The sequence below is a fragment of the Coregonus clupeaformis genome, chromosome 13, assembly GCF_020615455.1.
Source record: "Coregonus clupeaformis isolate EN_2021a chromosome 13, ASM2061545v1, whole genome shotgun sequence".
Taxonomy (NCBI): Eukaryota; Metazoa; Chordata; class Actinopteri; order Salmoniformes; family Salmonidae; genus Coregonus; species Coregonus clupeaformis.
The window spans coordinates 45093999-45111791 of NC_059204.1; the positions used below are offsets into that span (position 1 = coordinate 45093999).

The 17793-nt window shown below is 39.8% G+C and overlaps 1 protein-coding gene across 2 annotated transcripts in view; it reads left to right on the forward strand.

Moving 5' to 3' along the window:
- The window catches only part of LOC121579587 (GDNF family receptor alpha-4-like), a 116594-nt gene that overhangs the window by 83828 nt on the left and 14973 nt on the right, over positions 1 to 17793 (forward strand). The window lies entirely within an intron of this gene.

Consider the following 17793-nt stretch of genomic DNA (forward strand, 5'->3'; position numbering starts at 1 on the left):
TTTACATTTACATTTTAGTCATTTAGCAGACGCTCTTATCCAGAGCGACTTACAGGAGCAATTAGGGTTAAGTGCCTTGCTCAAGGGCACATCGACAGATTTTTCACCTAGTCGGCTCGGGATTAGTACTCAGTAATGTGTTGTGTTGGATTTGCCCCAAACATAATTTTTTTACATTTCAGTCATTTAGCAGACGCTCTTATCCAGAGCGACTTACAGTTAGTGAGTGCATACATTTTCCATACTGGCCCCCCGTGGGAATCGAACCCAGCATTGAAAAAAGGCGCCATGCTCTACCAACTGAGCTACAGGAGTATGTATTCAGGACAAAAGCTCATTTCTTTGCCACATTTTTTTGCAGTTTTACTGTAGTGTCTTGTTGTAAACCGGATGCATGTTTTGGAATATTTTTATTTTGTACAGGTATCCTTCTTTTCACTCTGTCATTTAGGTTAGTATTGTGGAGTAACTACAATGTTGTTGATGCATCCTCAGTATTCTCCTATCACAGCCATTAAACTCTGTAACTCTTTTAAAATCACCATTGGCCTCATGGTGAAATCCCTGAGCGGTTTTCTTCCTCTCCGAGATGAGGTAGTCATTCAAAAATCATGTTAAACACTATTATTGCACACAGAGTGAGTCCATGCAACTTCTTATTTGACTTGTTAAGCAAATTTTTACTCCTGAACTTATTTAGGCTTGCCATAACAAAGGGGTTTAATACTTATTGACTCAAGACATTTCAGCTTTTCATTTTTAATTAATTTGTAAACATTTCGAAAAACATAATTCCACTTTGACATTATGGGGTATTGTGTGTAGGCCAGTGACAAAAACATCTCAATTTAATCGATTTTAAATTCAGGCTGTAATACAACAAAATGTGTAAAAAGTCAAGGGGGTGTGAATGCTTTCTAAAGGCACTGTAATCGGAGTACTTTCAGTTACTTTTAGATTACTTTGCCCTTAAGAGGCGCAGGTTAGCGTTTTCATCATGAATCTTGTTCTGGAGTCGGCCCTGCAGAGTGGTCACTAGCTAGCACAGACACAAAGTCATCAAATCAGATGATTTTAAATGTAACCCTAACCTTAACCACACTGCTAACCCTAATGCTTAACCTTAAATTAAAGCAAATTTTTGTTTTCCTTAATTTTTACAATACAGCTAATTTTGACTTTGCAGCTGGCCCATCTAGCGGAATCAGTTCTGCCTTAAGGAGAAGACTCATCCCAATAAACGTCAACCTTCTCAAGAGGCATTAAAATAAGAAAAATATATATTACCAAAGCGACTTACAGTCATGCGTGCATACATTTTTGTGTATGGGTGGTCCTCTGTAGCTCAGCTGGTAGAGCATGGCGCTTGTAACGCCAAGGTAGTGGGTTCGATCCCGGGACCACCCATACACAAAAATATATGCACGCATGACTGTAAGTCGCTTTGGATAAAAGCGTCTGCTAAATGGCATATTATTTATTTATGAACGACATCTATTGCAGGATAAATCAATGTTAGAGTTTACATAGTTGGCCATAAATGGATGTTGCATTTTACTTTATGGTTTGGTTATGTAGGCTTCTACTACAGATAATAATAGGATTAGGCTATATCATTACATAAAACAAAAAACAGAGTGTCAGATTTCCAGTTAATTTAATATTCCTTGATCTTCAAGAATACGACTTGGAAATATGGAAATATAGATATAAATATAGCCAAACTGTTTCATCTGAGTATAACCCAAAAACGAAGGACATACAGTGGGGAAAAAAAGTTTTTAGTCAGCCACCAATTGTGCAAGTTCTCCCACTTAAAAAAGATGAGAGAGGCCTGTAATTTTCATCATAGGTACACGTCAACTATGACAGATAAATTGAGATTTTTTTTTCCAGAAAATCACATTGTAGGATTTTCAATGAATTTATTTGCAGATTATGGTGGAAAATAAGTATTTGGTCACCTACAAACAAGCAAGATTTCTGGCTCTCACAGACCTGTAACTTCTTCTTTAAGAGGCTCCTCTGTCCTCCACTCGTTACCTGTATTAATGGCACCTGTTTGAACTTGTTATCAGTATAAAAGACACCTGTCCACAACCTCAAACAGTCACACTCCAAACTCCACTATGGCCAAGACCAAAGAGCTGTCAAAGGACACCAGAAACAAAATTGTAGACCTGCACCAGGCTGGGAAGACTGAATCTGCAATAGGTAAGCAGCTTGGTTTGAAGAAATCAACTGTGGGAGCAATTATTAGGAAATGGAAGACATACAAGACCACTGATAATCTCCCTCGATCTGGGGCTCCACACAAGATCTCACCCCGTGGGGTCAAAATGATCACAAGAACAGTGAGCAAAAATCCCAGATCCACACGGGGGGACCTAGTGAATGACCTGCAGAGAGCTGGGACCAAAGTAACAAAGCCTACCATCAGTAACACACTACGCCGCCAGGGACTCAAATCCTGCAGTGCCAGACGTGTCCCCCTGCTTAAGCCAGTACATGTCCAGGCCCGTCTGAAGTTTGCTAGAGTGCATTTGGATGATCCAGAAGAGGATTGGGAGAATGTCATATGGTCAGATGAAACCAAAATAGAACTTTTTGGTAAAAACTCAACTCGTCGTGTTTGGAGGACAAACAATGCTGAGTTGCATCCAAAGAACACCATACCCACTGTGAAGCATGGGGGTGGAAACATCATGCTTTGGGGCTGTTTTTCTGCAAAGGGACCAGGACGACTGATCCGTGTAAAGGAAAGAATGAATGGGGCCATGTATCGTGAGATTTTGAGTGAAAACCTCCTTCCATCAGCAAGGGAATTGAAGATGAAACGTGGCTGGGTCTTTCAGCATGACAATGATCCCAAACACACCGCCCGGGCAACGAAGGAGTGGCTTCGTAAGAAGCATTTCAAGGTCCTGGAGTGGCCTAGCCAGTCTCCAGATCTCAACCCCATAGAAAATCTTTGGAGGGAGTTGAAAGTCCGTGTTGCCCAGCGACAGCCCCAAAACATCACTGCTCTAGAGGAGATCTGCATGGAGGAATGGGCCAAAATACCAGCAACAGTGTGTGAAAACCTTGTGAAGACTTACAGAAAACGTTTGACCTGTGTCATTGCCAACAAAGGGTATATAACAAAGTATTGAGAAACTTTTGTTATTGACCAAATACTTATTTTCCACCATAATTTGCAAATAAATTCATTAAAAATCCTACAATGTGATTTTCTGGGAAAAAAAATCTAATTTTGTCTGTAATAGTTGACGTGTACCTATGATGAAAATTACAGGCCTCTCTCATCTTTTTAAGTGGGAGAACTTGCACAATTGGTGGCTGACTAAATACTTTTTTCCCCCACTGTAACTAAAATGCTTGCTAGCCTAACTTCCTCTCAGGGGCAACAATGAACGAGCTAAGTTAGCTAGCTAGTTAATGTGAGTCTACTAGGCTACATCTAGGCTACATATTGAACTTCAATCATCTCAGGCCAGTGGCACAATATATTCATTTATGGGTAGATCAGAATTGCCGTCATAATCTTTGGCCTGTACAGAGAATTAAGTCAAAACCACATCCAAATCCCCATCTCCATCCATGGCTTAGGAGAGGGACAATTTAGCAAGCTAGCTACAACAGGACATCAACACAAGCAGACCAGAAACAGACACGTTTTCTGAAAATGATGTTTTGCAAAGGATGTGATTTGATTGGTGTTAAGCCAAATCCAAACTGGCCTCCCTTGGGGGTTGTTTTGCTGCTGATATTTTATAATTGTTTTATTAAGGGAAACTAAATGCTTGCTGGCATCAGTCAATCAAATGCTACGGTGGCAACATGTCATACTCTTTTGGTCCAGACGAGCATCAGATACATGGGCTACACATACTGAGACAGAGGGGCACTGATTCCCTCACTCGGATGATTTCTCTCCGGTGAGATTCAGCCACTTGCGAATGGACGGAAAATTATGAAAACACAGGAAGAGACGAAATATCAATTATTTTATCATTTTGATTGGTCTAAGATTTGGCGAAGCCTGATTTCCCCTTGGCATCCATGAATACACCCCACTGATTACAGCCTGAATTCAAAATGGATTAAATATATTTTTTCTCTCACCTATCTACACACAATATCCCATAATGACAAAGTGAAAACATGTTTTTTGAGATTTTTGCTAATTTATTGAAAATGAAATACAGAAATATCTAATTTACATAAGTATTCACACCCCTGAGTCAATACTTTGTAGAAGCACCTTTGGCAGTGATTACAGCTGGTTGTCTTTCTGGGTAAGTCTCTAAGAGCTTTCCACACGTGGATTGTGCAATATTTGCCCATTATTCTTTAAAAGAAAATTCAAACTCTGTAAAATTGGTTGTTGGTCATTGTTAGACAACCATTTTCAGGTCTTGCCATAGATTTTAAAGTAGATTTAAGTCAAAACTGTATCTCGGCCACTCAGGAACATTCACTGTCTTCTTGGTAAGCAACTCTATTGTAGATTTTGGTGAATTAATCTCCCAGTGTCTGGTGGAAAACAGACTGAACCAGATTTTCCTCTAGCATTTTGCCTGTGTTTAGCTCCATTCCATTTATTTTTTATCCTGAAAAACTCCACAGTCCTTAACAATTACAAGCATACCCATAACATGATGCAGCCATCACTATGCTTGAAAATATGGAGAGTAGTACATTTTACATTTACATTTTAGTCATTTAGCAGACGCTCTTATCCAGAGCGACTTACAGGAGCAATTAGGGTTAAGTGCCTTGCTCAAGGGCACATCGACAGATTTTTCACCTAGTCGGCTCGGGATTAGTACTCAGTAATGTGTTGTGTTGGATTTGCCCCAAACATAATTTTTTTTACATTTCAGTCATTTAGCAGACGCTCTTATCCAGAGCGACTTACAGTTAGTGAGTGCATACATTTTCCATACTGGCCCCCCGTGGGAATCGAACCCAGCATTGAAAAAAGGCGCCATGCTCTACCAACTGAGCTACAGGAGTATGTATTCAGGACAAAAAGCTCATTTCTTTGCCACATTTTTTGCAGTTTTACTGTAGTGTCTTGTTGTAAACCGGATGCATGTTTTGGAATATTTTTATTTTGTACAGGTATCCTTCTTTTCACTCTGTCATTTAGGTTAGTATTGTGGAGTAACTACAATGTTGTTGATGCATCCTCAGTATTCTCCTATCACAGCCATTAAACTCTGTAACTCTTTTAAAATCACCATTGGCCTCATGGTGAAATCCCTGAGCGGTTTTCTTCCTCTCCGAGATGAGGTAGTCATTCAAAAATCATGTTAAACACTATTATTGCACACAGAGTGAGTCCATGCAACTTCTTATTTGACTTGTTAAGCAAATTTTTACTCCTGAACTTATTTAGGCTTGCCATAACAAAGGGGTTTAATACTTATTGACTCAAGACATTTCAGCTTTTCATTTTTAATTAATTTGTAAACATTTCGAAAAACATAATTCCACTTTGACATTATGGGGTATTGTGTGTAGGCCAGTGACAAAAACATCTCAATTTAATCGATTTTAAATTCAGGCTGTAATACAACAAAATGTGTAAAAAGTCAAGGGGGTGTGAATGCTTTCTAAAGGCACTGTAATCGGAGTACTTTCAGTTACTTTTAGATTACTTTGCCCTTAAGAGGCGCAGGTTAGCGTTTTTCATCATGAATCTTGTTCTGGAGTCGGCCCTGCAGAGTGGTCACTAGCTAGCACAGACACAAAGTCATCAAATCAGATGATTTTAAATGTAACCCTAACCTTAACCACACTGCTAACCCTAATGCTTAACCTTAAATTAAAGCAAATTTTTGTTTTCCTTAATTTTTACAATACAGCTAATTTTGACTTTGCAGCTGGCCCATCTAGCGGAATCAGTTCTGCCTTAAGGAGAAGACTCATCCCAATAAACGTCAACCTTCTCAAGAGGCATTAAAATAAGAAAAATATATATTACCAAAGCGACTTACAGTCATGCGTGCATACATTTTTGTGTATGGGTGGTCCTCTGTAGCTCAGCTGGTAGAGCATGGCGCTTGTAACGCCAAGGTAGTGGGTTCGATCCCCGGGACCACCCATACACAAAAATATATGCACGCATGACTGTAAGTCGCTTTGGATAAAAGCGTCTGCTAAATGGCATATTATTTATTTATGAACGACATCTATTGCAGGATAAATCAATGTTAGAGTTTACATAGTTGGCCATAAATGGATGTTGCATTTTACTTTATGGTTTGGTTATGTAGGCTTCTACTACAGATAATAATAGGATTAGGCTATATCATTACATAAAACAAAAAACAGAGTGTCAGATTTCCAGTTAATTTAATATTCCTTGATCTTCAAGAATACGACTTGGAAATATGGAAATATAGATATAAATATAGCCAAACTGTTTCATCTGAGTATAACCCAAAAACGAAGGACATACAGTGGGGAAAAAAAGTTTTTAGTCAGCCACCAATTGTGCAAGTTCTCCCACTTAAAAAGATGAGAGAGGCCTGTAATTTTCATCATAGGTACACGTCAACTATGACAGATAAATTGAGATTTTTTTTTCCAGAAAATCACATTGTAGGATTTTCAATGAATTTATTTGCAGATTATGGTGGAAAATAAGTATTTGGTCACCTACAAACAAGCAAGATTTCTGGCTCTCACAGACCTGTAACTTCTTCTTTAAGAGGCTCCTCTGTCCTCCACTCGTTACCTGTATTAATGGCACCTGTTTGAACTTGTTATCAGTATAAAAGACACCTGTCCACAACCTCAAACAGTCACACTCCAAACTCCACTATGGCCAAGACCAAAGAGCTGTCAAAGGACACCAGAAACAAAATTGTAGACCTGCACCAGGCTGGGAAGACTGAATCTGCAATAGGTAAGCAGCTTGGTTTGAAGAAATCAACTGTGGGAGCAATTATTAGGAAATGGAAGACATACAAGACCACTGATAATCTCCCTCGATCTGGGGCTCCACACAAGATCTCACCCCGTGGGGTCAAAATGATCACAAGAACAGTGAGCAAAAATCCCAGATCCACACGGGGGACCTAGTGAATGACCTGCAGAGAGCTGGGACCAAAGTAACAAAGCCTACCATCAGTAACACACTACGCCGCCAGGGACTCAAATCCTGCAGTGCCAGACGTGTCCCCCTGCTTAAGCCAGTACATGTCCAGGCCCGTCTGAAGTTTGCTAGAGTGCATTTGGATGATCCAGAAGAGGATTGGGAGAATGTCATATGGTCAGATGAAACCAAAATAGAACTTTTTGGTAAAAACTCAACTCGTCGTGTTTGGAGGACAAACAATGCTGAGTTGCATCCAAAGAACACCATACCCACTGTGAAGCATGGGGGTGGAAACATCATGCTTTGGGGCTGTTTTTCTGCAAAGGGACCAGGACGACTGATCCGTGTAAAGGAAAGAATGAATGGGGCCATGTATCGTGAGATTTTGAGTGAAAACCTCCTTCCATCAGCAAGGGAATTGAAGATGAAACGTGGCTGGGTCTTTCAGCATGACAATGATCCCAAACACACCGCCCGGGCAACGAAGGAGTGGCTTCGTAAGAAGCATTTCAAGGTCCTGGAGTGGCCTAGCCAGTCTCCAGATCTCAACCCCATAGAAAATCTTTGGAGGGAGTTGAAAGTCCGTGTTGCCCAGCGACAGCCCCAAAACATCACTGCTCTAGAGGAGATCTGCATGGAGGAATGGGCCAAAATACCAGCAACAGTGTGTGAAAACCTTGTGAAGACTTACAGAAAACGTTTGACCTGTGTCATTGCCAACAAAGGGTATATAACAAAGTATTGAGAAACTTTTGTTATTGACCAAATACTTATTTTCCACCATAATTTGCAAATAAATTCATTAAAAATCCTACAATGTGATTTTCTGGGAAAAAAAATCTAATTTTGTCTGTAATAGTTGACGTGTACCTATGATGAAAATTACAGGCCTCTCTCATCTTTTTAAGTGGGAGAACTTGCACAATTGGTGGCTGACTAAATACTTTTTTCCCCCACTGTAACTAAAATGCTTGCTAGCCTAACTTCCTCTCAGGGGCAACAATGAACGAGCTAAGTTAGCTAGCTAGTTAATGTGAGTCTACTAGGCTACATCTAGGCTACATATTGAACTTCAATCATCTCAGGCCAGTGGCACAATATATTCATTTATGGGTAGATCAGAATTGCCGTCATAATCTTTGGCCTGTACAGAGAATTAAGTCAAAACCACATCCAAATCCCCATCTCCATCCATGGCTTAGGAGAGGGACAATTTAGCAAGCTAGCTACAACAGGACATCAACACAAGCAGACCAGAAACAGACACGTTTTCTGAAAATGATGTTTTGCAAAGGATGTGATTTGATTGGTGTTAAGCCAAATCCAAACTGGCCTCCCTTGGGGGTTGTTTTGCTGCTGATATTTTATAATTGTTTTATTAAGGGAAACTAAATGCTTGCTGGCATCAGTCAATCAAATGCTACGGTGGCAACATGTCATACTCTTTTGGTCCAGACGAGCATCAGATACATGGGCTACACATACTGAGACAGAGGGGCACTGATTCCCTCACTCGGATGATTTCTCTCCGGTGAGATTCAGCCACTTGCGAATGGACGGAAAATTATGAAAACACAGGAAGAGACGAAATATCAATTATTTTATCATTTTGATTGGTCTAAGATTTGGCGAAGCCTGATTTCCCTTGGCATCCATGAATACACCCCACTGATTACAGCCTGAATTCAAAATGGATTAAATATATTTTTTTCTCTCACCTATCTACACACAATATCCCATAATGACAAAGTGAAAACATGTTTTTTGAGATTTTTGCTAATTTATTGAAAATGAAATACAGAAATATCTAATTTACATAAGTATTCACACCCCTGAGTCAATACTTTGTAGAAGCACCTTTGGCAGTGATTACAGCTGGTTGTCTTTCTGGGTAAGTCTCTAAGAGCTTTCCACACGTGGATTGTGCAATATTTGCCCATTATTCTTTAAAAGAAAATTCAAACTCTGTAAAATTGGTTGTTGGTCATTGTTAGACAACCATTTTCAGGTCTTGCCATAGATTTTAAAGTAGATTTAAGTCAAAACTGTATCTCGGCCACTCAGGAACATTCACTGTCTTCTTGGTAAGCAACTCTATTGTAGATTTTGGTGAATTAATCTCCCAGTGTCTGGTGGAAAACAGACTGAACCAGATTTTCCTCTAGCATTTTGCCTGTGTTTAGCTCCATTCCATTTATTTTTTATCCTGAAAAACTCCACAGTCCTTAACAATTACAAGCATACCCATAACATGATGCAGCCATCACTATGCTTGAAAATATGGAGAGTAGTACATTTTACATTTACATTTTAGTCATTTAGCAGACGCTCTTATCCAGAGCGACTTACAGGAGCAATTAGGGTTAAGTGCCTTGCTCAAGGGCACATCGACAGATTTTTCACCTAGTCGGCTCGGGATTAGTACTCAGTAATGTGTTGTGTTGGATTTGCCCCAAACATAATTTTTTTACATTTCAGTCATTTAGCAGACGCTCTTATCCAGAGCGACTTACAGTTAGTGAGTGCATACATTTTCCATACTGGCCCCCCGTGGGAATCGAACCCAGCATTGAAAAAAGGCGCCATGCTCTACCAACTGAGCTACAGGAGTATGTATTCAGGACAAAAAGCTCATTTCTTTGCCACATTTTTTGCAGTTTTACTGTAGTGTCTTGTTGTAAACCGGATGCATGTTTTGGAATATTTTTATTTTGTACAGGTATCCTTCTTTTCACTCTGTCATTTAGGTTAGTATTGTGGAGTAACTACAATGTTGTTGATGCATCCTCAGTATTCTCCTATCACAGCCATTAAACTCTGTAACTCTTTTAAAATCACCATTGGCCTCATGGTGAAATCCCTGAGCGGTTTTCTTCCTCTCCGAGATGAGGTAGTCATTCAAAAATCATGTTAAACACTATTATTGCACACAGAGTGAGTCCATGCAACTTCTTATTTGACTTGTTAAGCAAATTTTTACTCCTGAACTTATTTAGGCTTGCCATAACAAAGGGGTTTAATACTTATTGACTCAAGACATTTCAGCTTTTCATTTTTAATTAATTTGTAAACATTTCGAAAAACATAATTCCACTTTGACATTATGGGGTATTGTGTGTAGGCCAGTGACAAAAACATCTCAATTTAATCGATTTTAAATTCAGGCTGTAATACAACAAAATGTGTAAAAAGTCAAGGGGGTGTGAATGCTTTCTAAAGGCACTGTAATCGGAGTACTTTCAGTTACTTTTAGATTACTTTGCCCTTAAGAGGCGCAGGTTAGCGTTTTCATCATGAATCTTGTTCTGGAGTCGGCCCTGCAGAGTGGTCACTAGCTAGCACAGACACAAAGTCATCAAATCAGATGATTTTAAATGTAACCCTAACCTTAACCACACTGCTAACCCTAATGCTTAACCTTAAATTAAAGCAAATTTTTGTTTTCCTTAATTTTTACAATACAGCTAATTTTGACTTTGCAGCTGGCCCATCTAGCGGAATCAGTTCTGCCTTAAGGAGAAGACTCATCCCAATAAACGTCAACCTTCTCAAGAGGCATTAAAATAAGAAAAATATATATTACCAAAGCGACTTACAGTCATGCGTGCATACATTTTTGTGTATGGGTGGTCCTCTGTAGCTCAGCTGGTAGAGCATGGCGCTTGTAACGCCAAGGTAGTGGGTTCGATCCCCGGGACCACCCATACACAAAAATATATGCACGCATGACTGTAAGTCGCTTTGGATAAAAGCGTCTGCTAAATGGCATATTATTTATTTATGAACGACATCTATTGCAGGATAAATCAATGTTAGAGTTTACATAGTTGGCCATAAATGGATGTTGCATTTTACTTTATGGTTTGGTTATGTAGGCTTCTACTACAGATAATAATAGGATTAGGCTATATCATTACATAAAACAAAAAACAGAGTGTCAGATTTCCAGTTAATTTAATATTCCTTGATCTTCAAGAATACGACTTGGAAATATGGAAATATAGATATAAATATAGCCAAACTGTTTCATCTGAGTATAACCCAAAAACGAAGGACATACAGTGGGGAAAAAAAGTTTTTAGTCAGCCACCAATTGTGCAAGTTCTCCCACTTAAAAAGATGAGAGAGGCCTGTAATTTTCATCATAGGTACACGTCAACTATGACAGATAAATTGAGATTTTTTTTTCCAGAAAATCACATTGTAGGATTTTCAATGAATTTATTTGCAGATTATGGTGGAAAATAAGTATTTGGTCACCTACAAACAAGCAAGATTTCTGGCTCTCACAGACCTGTAACTTCTTCTTTAAGAGGCTCCTCTGTCCTCCACTCGTTACCTGTATTAATGGCACCTGTTTGAACTTGTTATCAGTATAAAAGACACCTGTCCACAACCTCAAACAGTCACACTCCAAACTCCACTATGGCCAAGACCAAAGAGCTGTCAAAGGACACCAGAAACAAAATTGTAGACCTGCACCAGGCTGGGAAGACTGAATCTGCAATAGGTAAGCAGCTTGGTTTGAAGAAATCAACTGTGGGAGCAATTATTAGGAAATGGAAGACATACAAGACCACTGATAATCTCCCTCGATCTGGGGCTCCACACAAGATCTCACCCCGTGGGGTCAAAATGATCACAAGAACAGTGAGCAAAAATCCCAGATCCACACGGGGGGACCTAGTGAATGACCTGCAGAGAGCTGGGACCAAAGTAACAAAGCCTACCATCAGTAACACACTACGCCGCCAGGGACTCAAATCCTGCAGTGCCAGACGTGTCCCCCTGCTTAAGCCAGTACATGTCCAGGCCCGTCTGAAGTTTGCTAGAGTGCATTTGGATGATCCAGAAGAGGATTGGGAGAATGTCATATGGTCAGATGAAACCAAAATAGAACTTTTTGGTAAAAACTCAACTCGTCGTGTTTGGAGGACAAACAATGCTGAGTTGCATCCAAAGAACACCATACCCACTGTGAAGCATGGGGGTGGAAACATCATGCTTTGGGGCTGTTTTTTCTGCAAAGGGACCAGGACGACTGATCCGTGTAAAGGAAAGAATGAATGGGGCCATGTATCGTGAGATTTTGAGTGAAAACCTCCTTCCATCAGCAAGGGAATTGAAGATGAAACGTGGCTGGGTCTTTCAGCATGACAATGATCCCAAACACACCGCCCGGGCAACGAAGGAGTGGCTTCGTAAGAAGCATTTCAAGGTCCTGGAGTGGCCTAGCCAGTCTCCAGATCTCAACCCCATAGAAAATCTTTGGAGGGAGTTGAAAGTCCGTGTTGCCCAGCGACAGCCCCAAAACATCACTGCTCTAGAGGAGATCTGCATGGAGGAATGGGCCAAAATACCAGCAACAGTGTGTGAAAACCTTGTGAAGACTTACAGAAAACGTTTGACCTGTGTCATTGCCAACAAAGGGTATATAACAAAGTATTGAGAAACTTTTGTTATTGACCAAATACTTATTTTCCACCATAATTTGCAAATAAATTCATTAAAAATCCTACAATGTGATTTTCTGGGAAAAAAAATCTAATTTTGTCTGTAATAGTTGACGTGTACCTATGATGAAAATTACAGGCCTCTCTCATCTTTTTAAGTGGGAGAACTTGCACAATTGGTGGCTGACTAAATACTTTTTTCCCCCACTGTAACTAAAATGCTTGCTAGCCTAACTTCCTCTCAGGGGCAACAATGAACGAGCTAAGTTAGCTAGCTAGTTAATGTGAGTCTACTAGGCTACATCTAGGCTACATATTGAACTTCAATCATCTCAGGCCAGTGGCACAATATATTCATTTATGGGTAGATCAGAATTGCCGTCATAATCTTTGGCCTGTACAGAGAATTAAGTCAAAACCACATCCAAATCCCCATCTCCATCCATGGCTTAGGAGAGGGACAATTTAGCAAGCTAGCTACAACAGGACATCAACACAAGCAGACCAGAAACAGACACGTTTTTCTGAAAATGATGTTTTGCAAAGGATGTGATTTGATTGGTGTTAAGCCAAATCCAAACTGGCCTCCCTTGGGGGTTGTTTTGCTGCTGATATTTTATAATTGTTTTATTAAGGGAAACTAAATGCTTGCTGGCATCAGTCAATCAAATGCTACGGTGGCAACATGTCATACTCTTTTGGTCCAGACGAGCATCAGATACATGGGCTACACATACTGAGACAGAGGGGCACTGATTCCCTCACTCGGATGATTTCTCTCCGGTGAGATTCAGCCACTTGCGAATGGACGGAAAATTATGAAAACACAGGAAGAGACGAAATATCAATTATTTTATCATTTTGATTGGTCTAAGATTTGGCGAAGCCTGATTTCCCCTTGGCATCCATGAATACACCCCACTGATTACAGCCTGAATTCAAAATGGATTAAATATATTTTTTTCTCTCACCTATCTACACACAATATCCCATAATGACAAAGTGAAAACATGTTTTTGAGATTTTTGCTAATTTATTGAAAATGAAATACAGAAATATCTAATTTACATAAGTATTCACACCCCTGAGTCAATACTTTGTAGAAGCACCTTTGGCAGTGATTACAGCTGGTTGTCTTTCTGGGTAAGTCTCTAAGAGCTTTCCACACGTGGATTGTGCAATATTTGCCCATTATTCTTTAAAAGAAAATTCAAACTCTGTAAAATTGGTTGTTGGTCATTGTTAGACAACCATTTTCAGGTCTTGCCATAGATTTTAAAGTAGATTTAAGTCAAAACTGTATCTCGGCCACTCAGGAACATTCACTGTCTTCTTGGTAAGCAACTCTATTGTAGATTTTGGTGAATTAATCTCCCAGTGTCTGGTGGAAAACAGACTGAACCAGATTTTCCTCTAGCATTTTGCCTGTGTTTAGCTCCATTCCATTTATTTTTTATCCTGAAAAACTCCACAGTCCTTAACAATTACAAGCATACCCATAACATGATGCAGCCATCACTATGCTTGAAAATATGGAGAGTAGTACATTTTACATTTACATTTTAGTCATTTAGCAGACGCTCTTATCCAGAGCGACTTACAGGAGCAATTAGGGTTAAGTGCCTTGCTCAAGGGCACATCGACAGATTTTTCACCTAGTCGGCTCGGGATTAGTACTCAGTAATGTGTTGTGTTGGATTTGCCCCAAACATAATTTTTTTTACATTTCAGTCATTTAGCAGACGCTCTTATCCAGAGCGACTTACAGTTAGTGAGTGCATACATTTTCCATACTGGCCCCCCGTGGGAATCGAACCCAGCATTGAAAAAAGGCGCCATGCTCTACCAACTGAGCTACAGGAGTATGTATTCAGGACAAAAAGCTCATTTCTTTGCCACATTTTTTGCAGTTTTACTGTAGTGTCTTGTTGTAAACCGGATGCATGTTTTGGAATATTTTTATTTTGTACAGGTATCCTTCTTTTCACTCTGTCATTTAGGTTAGTATTGTGGAGTAACTACAATGTTGTTGATGCATCCTCAGTATTCTCCTATCACAGCCATTAAACTCTGTAACTCTTTTAAAATCACCATTGGCCTCATGGTGAAATCCCTGAGCGGTTTTCTTCCTCTCCGAGATGAGGTAGTCATTCAAAAATCATGTTAAACACTATTATTGCACACAGAGTGAGTCCATGCAACTTCTTATTTGACTTGTTAAGCAAATTTTTACTCCTGAACTTATTTAGGCTTGCCATAACAAAGGGGTTTAATACTTATTGACTCAAGACATTTCAGCTTTTCATTTTTAATTAATTTGTAAACATTTCGAAAAACATAATTCCACTTTGACATTATGGGGTATTGTGTGTAGGCCAGTGACAAAAACATCTCAATTTAATCGATTTTAAATTCAGGCTGTAATACAACAAAATGTGTAAAAAGTCAAGGGGGTGTGAATGCTTTCTAAAGGCACTGTAATCGGAGTACTTTCAGTTACTTTTAGATTACTTTGCCCTTAAGAGGCGCAGGTTAGCGTTTTCATCATGAATCTTGTTCTGGAGTCGGCCCTGCAGAGTGGTCACTAGCTAGCACAGACACAAAGTCATCAAATCAGATGATTTTAAATGTAACCCTAACCTTAACCACACTGCTAACCCTAATGCTTAACCTTAAATTAAAGCACATTTTTGTTTTCCTTAATTTTTACAATACAGCTAATTTTGACTTTGCAGCTGGCCCATCTAGCGGAATCAGTTCTGCCTTAAGGAGAAGACTCATCCCAATAAACGTCAACCTTCTCAAGAGGCATTAAAATAAGAAAAATATATATTACCAAAGCGACTTACAGTCATGCGTGCATACATTTTTGTGTATGGGTGGTCCTCTGTAGCTCAGCTGGTAGAGCATGGCGCTTGTAACGCCAAGGTAGTGGGTTCGATCCCCGGGACCACCCATACACAAAAATATATGCACGCATGACTGTAAGTCGCTTTGGATAAAAGCGTCTGCTAAATGGCATATTATTTATTTATGAACGACATCTATTGCAGGATAAATCAATGTTAGAGTTTACATAGTTGGCCATAAATGGATGTTGCATTTTACTTTATGGTTTGGTTATGTAGGCTTCTACTACAGATAATAATAGGATTAGGCTATATCATTACATAAAACAAAAAACAGAGTGTCAGATTTCCAGTTAATTTAATATTCCTTGATCTTCAAGAATACGACTTGGAAATATGGAAATATAGATATAAATATAGCCAAACTGTTTCATCTGAGTATAACCCAAAACGAAGGACATACAGTGGGGAAAAAAAGTTTTTAGTCAGCCACCAATTGTGCAAGTTCTCCCACTTAAAAAGATGAGAGAGGCCTGTAATTTTCATCATAGGTACACGTCAACTATGACAGACAAATTTAGATTTTTTTTTCCAGAAAATCACATTGTAGGATTTTCAATGAATTTATTTGCAGATTATGGTGGAAAATAAGTATTTGGTCACCTACAAACAAGCAAGATTTCTGGCTCTCACAGACCTGTAACTTCTTCTTTAAGAGGCTCCTCTGTCCTCCACTCGTTACCTGTATTAATGGCACCTGTTTGAACTTGTTATCAGTATAAAAGACACCTGTCCACAACCTCAAACAGTCACACTCCAAACTCCACTATGGCCAAGACCAAAGAGCTGTCAAAGGACACCAGAAACAAAATTGTAGACCTGCACCAGGCTGGGAAGACTGAATCTGCAATAGGTAAGCAGCTTGGTTTGAAGAAATCAACTGTGGGAGCAATTATTAGGAAATGGAAGACATACAAGACCACTGATAATCTCCCTCGATCTGGGGCTCCACACAAGATCTCACCCCGTGGGGTCAAAATGATCACAAGAACAGTGAGCAAAAATCCCAGATCCACACGGGGGGACCTAGTGAATGACCTGCAGAGAGCTGGGACCAAAGTAACAAAGCCTACCATCAGTAACACACTACGCCGCCAGGGACTCAAATCCTGCAGTGCCAGACGTGTCCCCCTGCTTAAGCCAGTACATGTCCAGGCCCGTCTGAAGTTTGCTAGAGTGCATTTGGATGATCCAGAAGAGGATTGGGAGAATGTCATATGGTCAGATGAAACCAAAATAGAACTTTTTTGGTAAAAACTCAACTCGTCGTGTTTGGAGGACAAACAATGCTGAGTTGCATCCAAAGAACACCATACCCACTGTGAAGCATGGGGGTGGAAACATCATGCTTTGGGGCTGTTTTTTCTGCAAAGGGACCAGGACGACTGATCCGTGTAAAGGAAAGAATGAATGGGGCCATGTATCGTGAGATTTTGAGTGAAAACCTCCTTCCATCAGCAAGGGAATTGAAGATGAAACGTGGCTGGGTCTTTCAGCATGACAATGATCCCAAACACACCGCCCGGGCAACGAAGGAGTGGCTTCGTAAGAAGCATTTCAAGGTCCTGGAGTGGCCTAGCCAGTCTCCAGATCTCAACCCCATAGAAAATCTTTGGAGGGAGTTGAAAGTCCGTGTTGCCCAGCGACAGCCCCAAAACATCACTGCTCTAGAGGAGATCTGCATGGAGGAATGGGCCAAAATACCAGCAACAGTGTGTGAAAACCTTGTGAAGACTTACAGAAAACGTTTGACCTGTGTCATTGCCAACAAAGGGTATATAACAAAGTATTGAGAAACTTTTGTTATTGACCAAATACTTATTTTCCACCATAATTTGCAAATAAATTCATTAAAAATCCTACAATGTGATTTTCTGGGAAAAAAAATCTAATTTTGTCTGTAATAGTTGACGTGTACCTATGATGAAAATTACAGGCCTCTCTCATCTTTTTAAGTGGGAGAACTTGCACAATTGGTGGCTGACTAAATACTTTTTTCCCCCACTGTAACTAAAATGCTTGCTAGCCTAACTTCCTCTCAGGGGCAACAATGAACGAGCTAAGTTAGCTAGCTAGTTAATGTGAGTCTACTAGGCTACATCTAGGCTACATATTGAACTTCAATCATCTCAGGCCAGTGGCACAATATATTCATTTATGGGTAGATCAGAATTGCCGTCATAATCTTTGGCCTGTACAGAGAATTAAGTCAAAACCACATCCAAATCCCCATCTCCATCCATGGCTTAGGAGAGGGACAATTTAGCAAGCTAGCTACAACAGGACATCAACACAAGCAGACCAGAAACAGACACGTTTT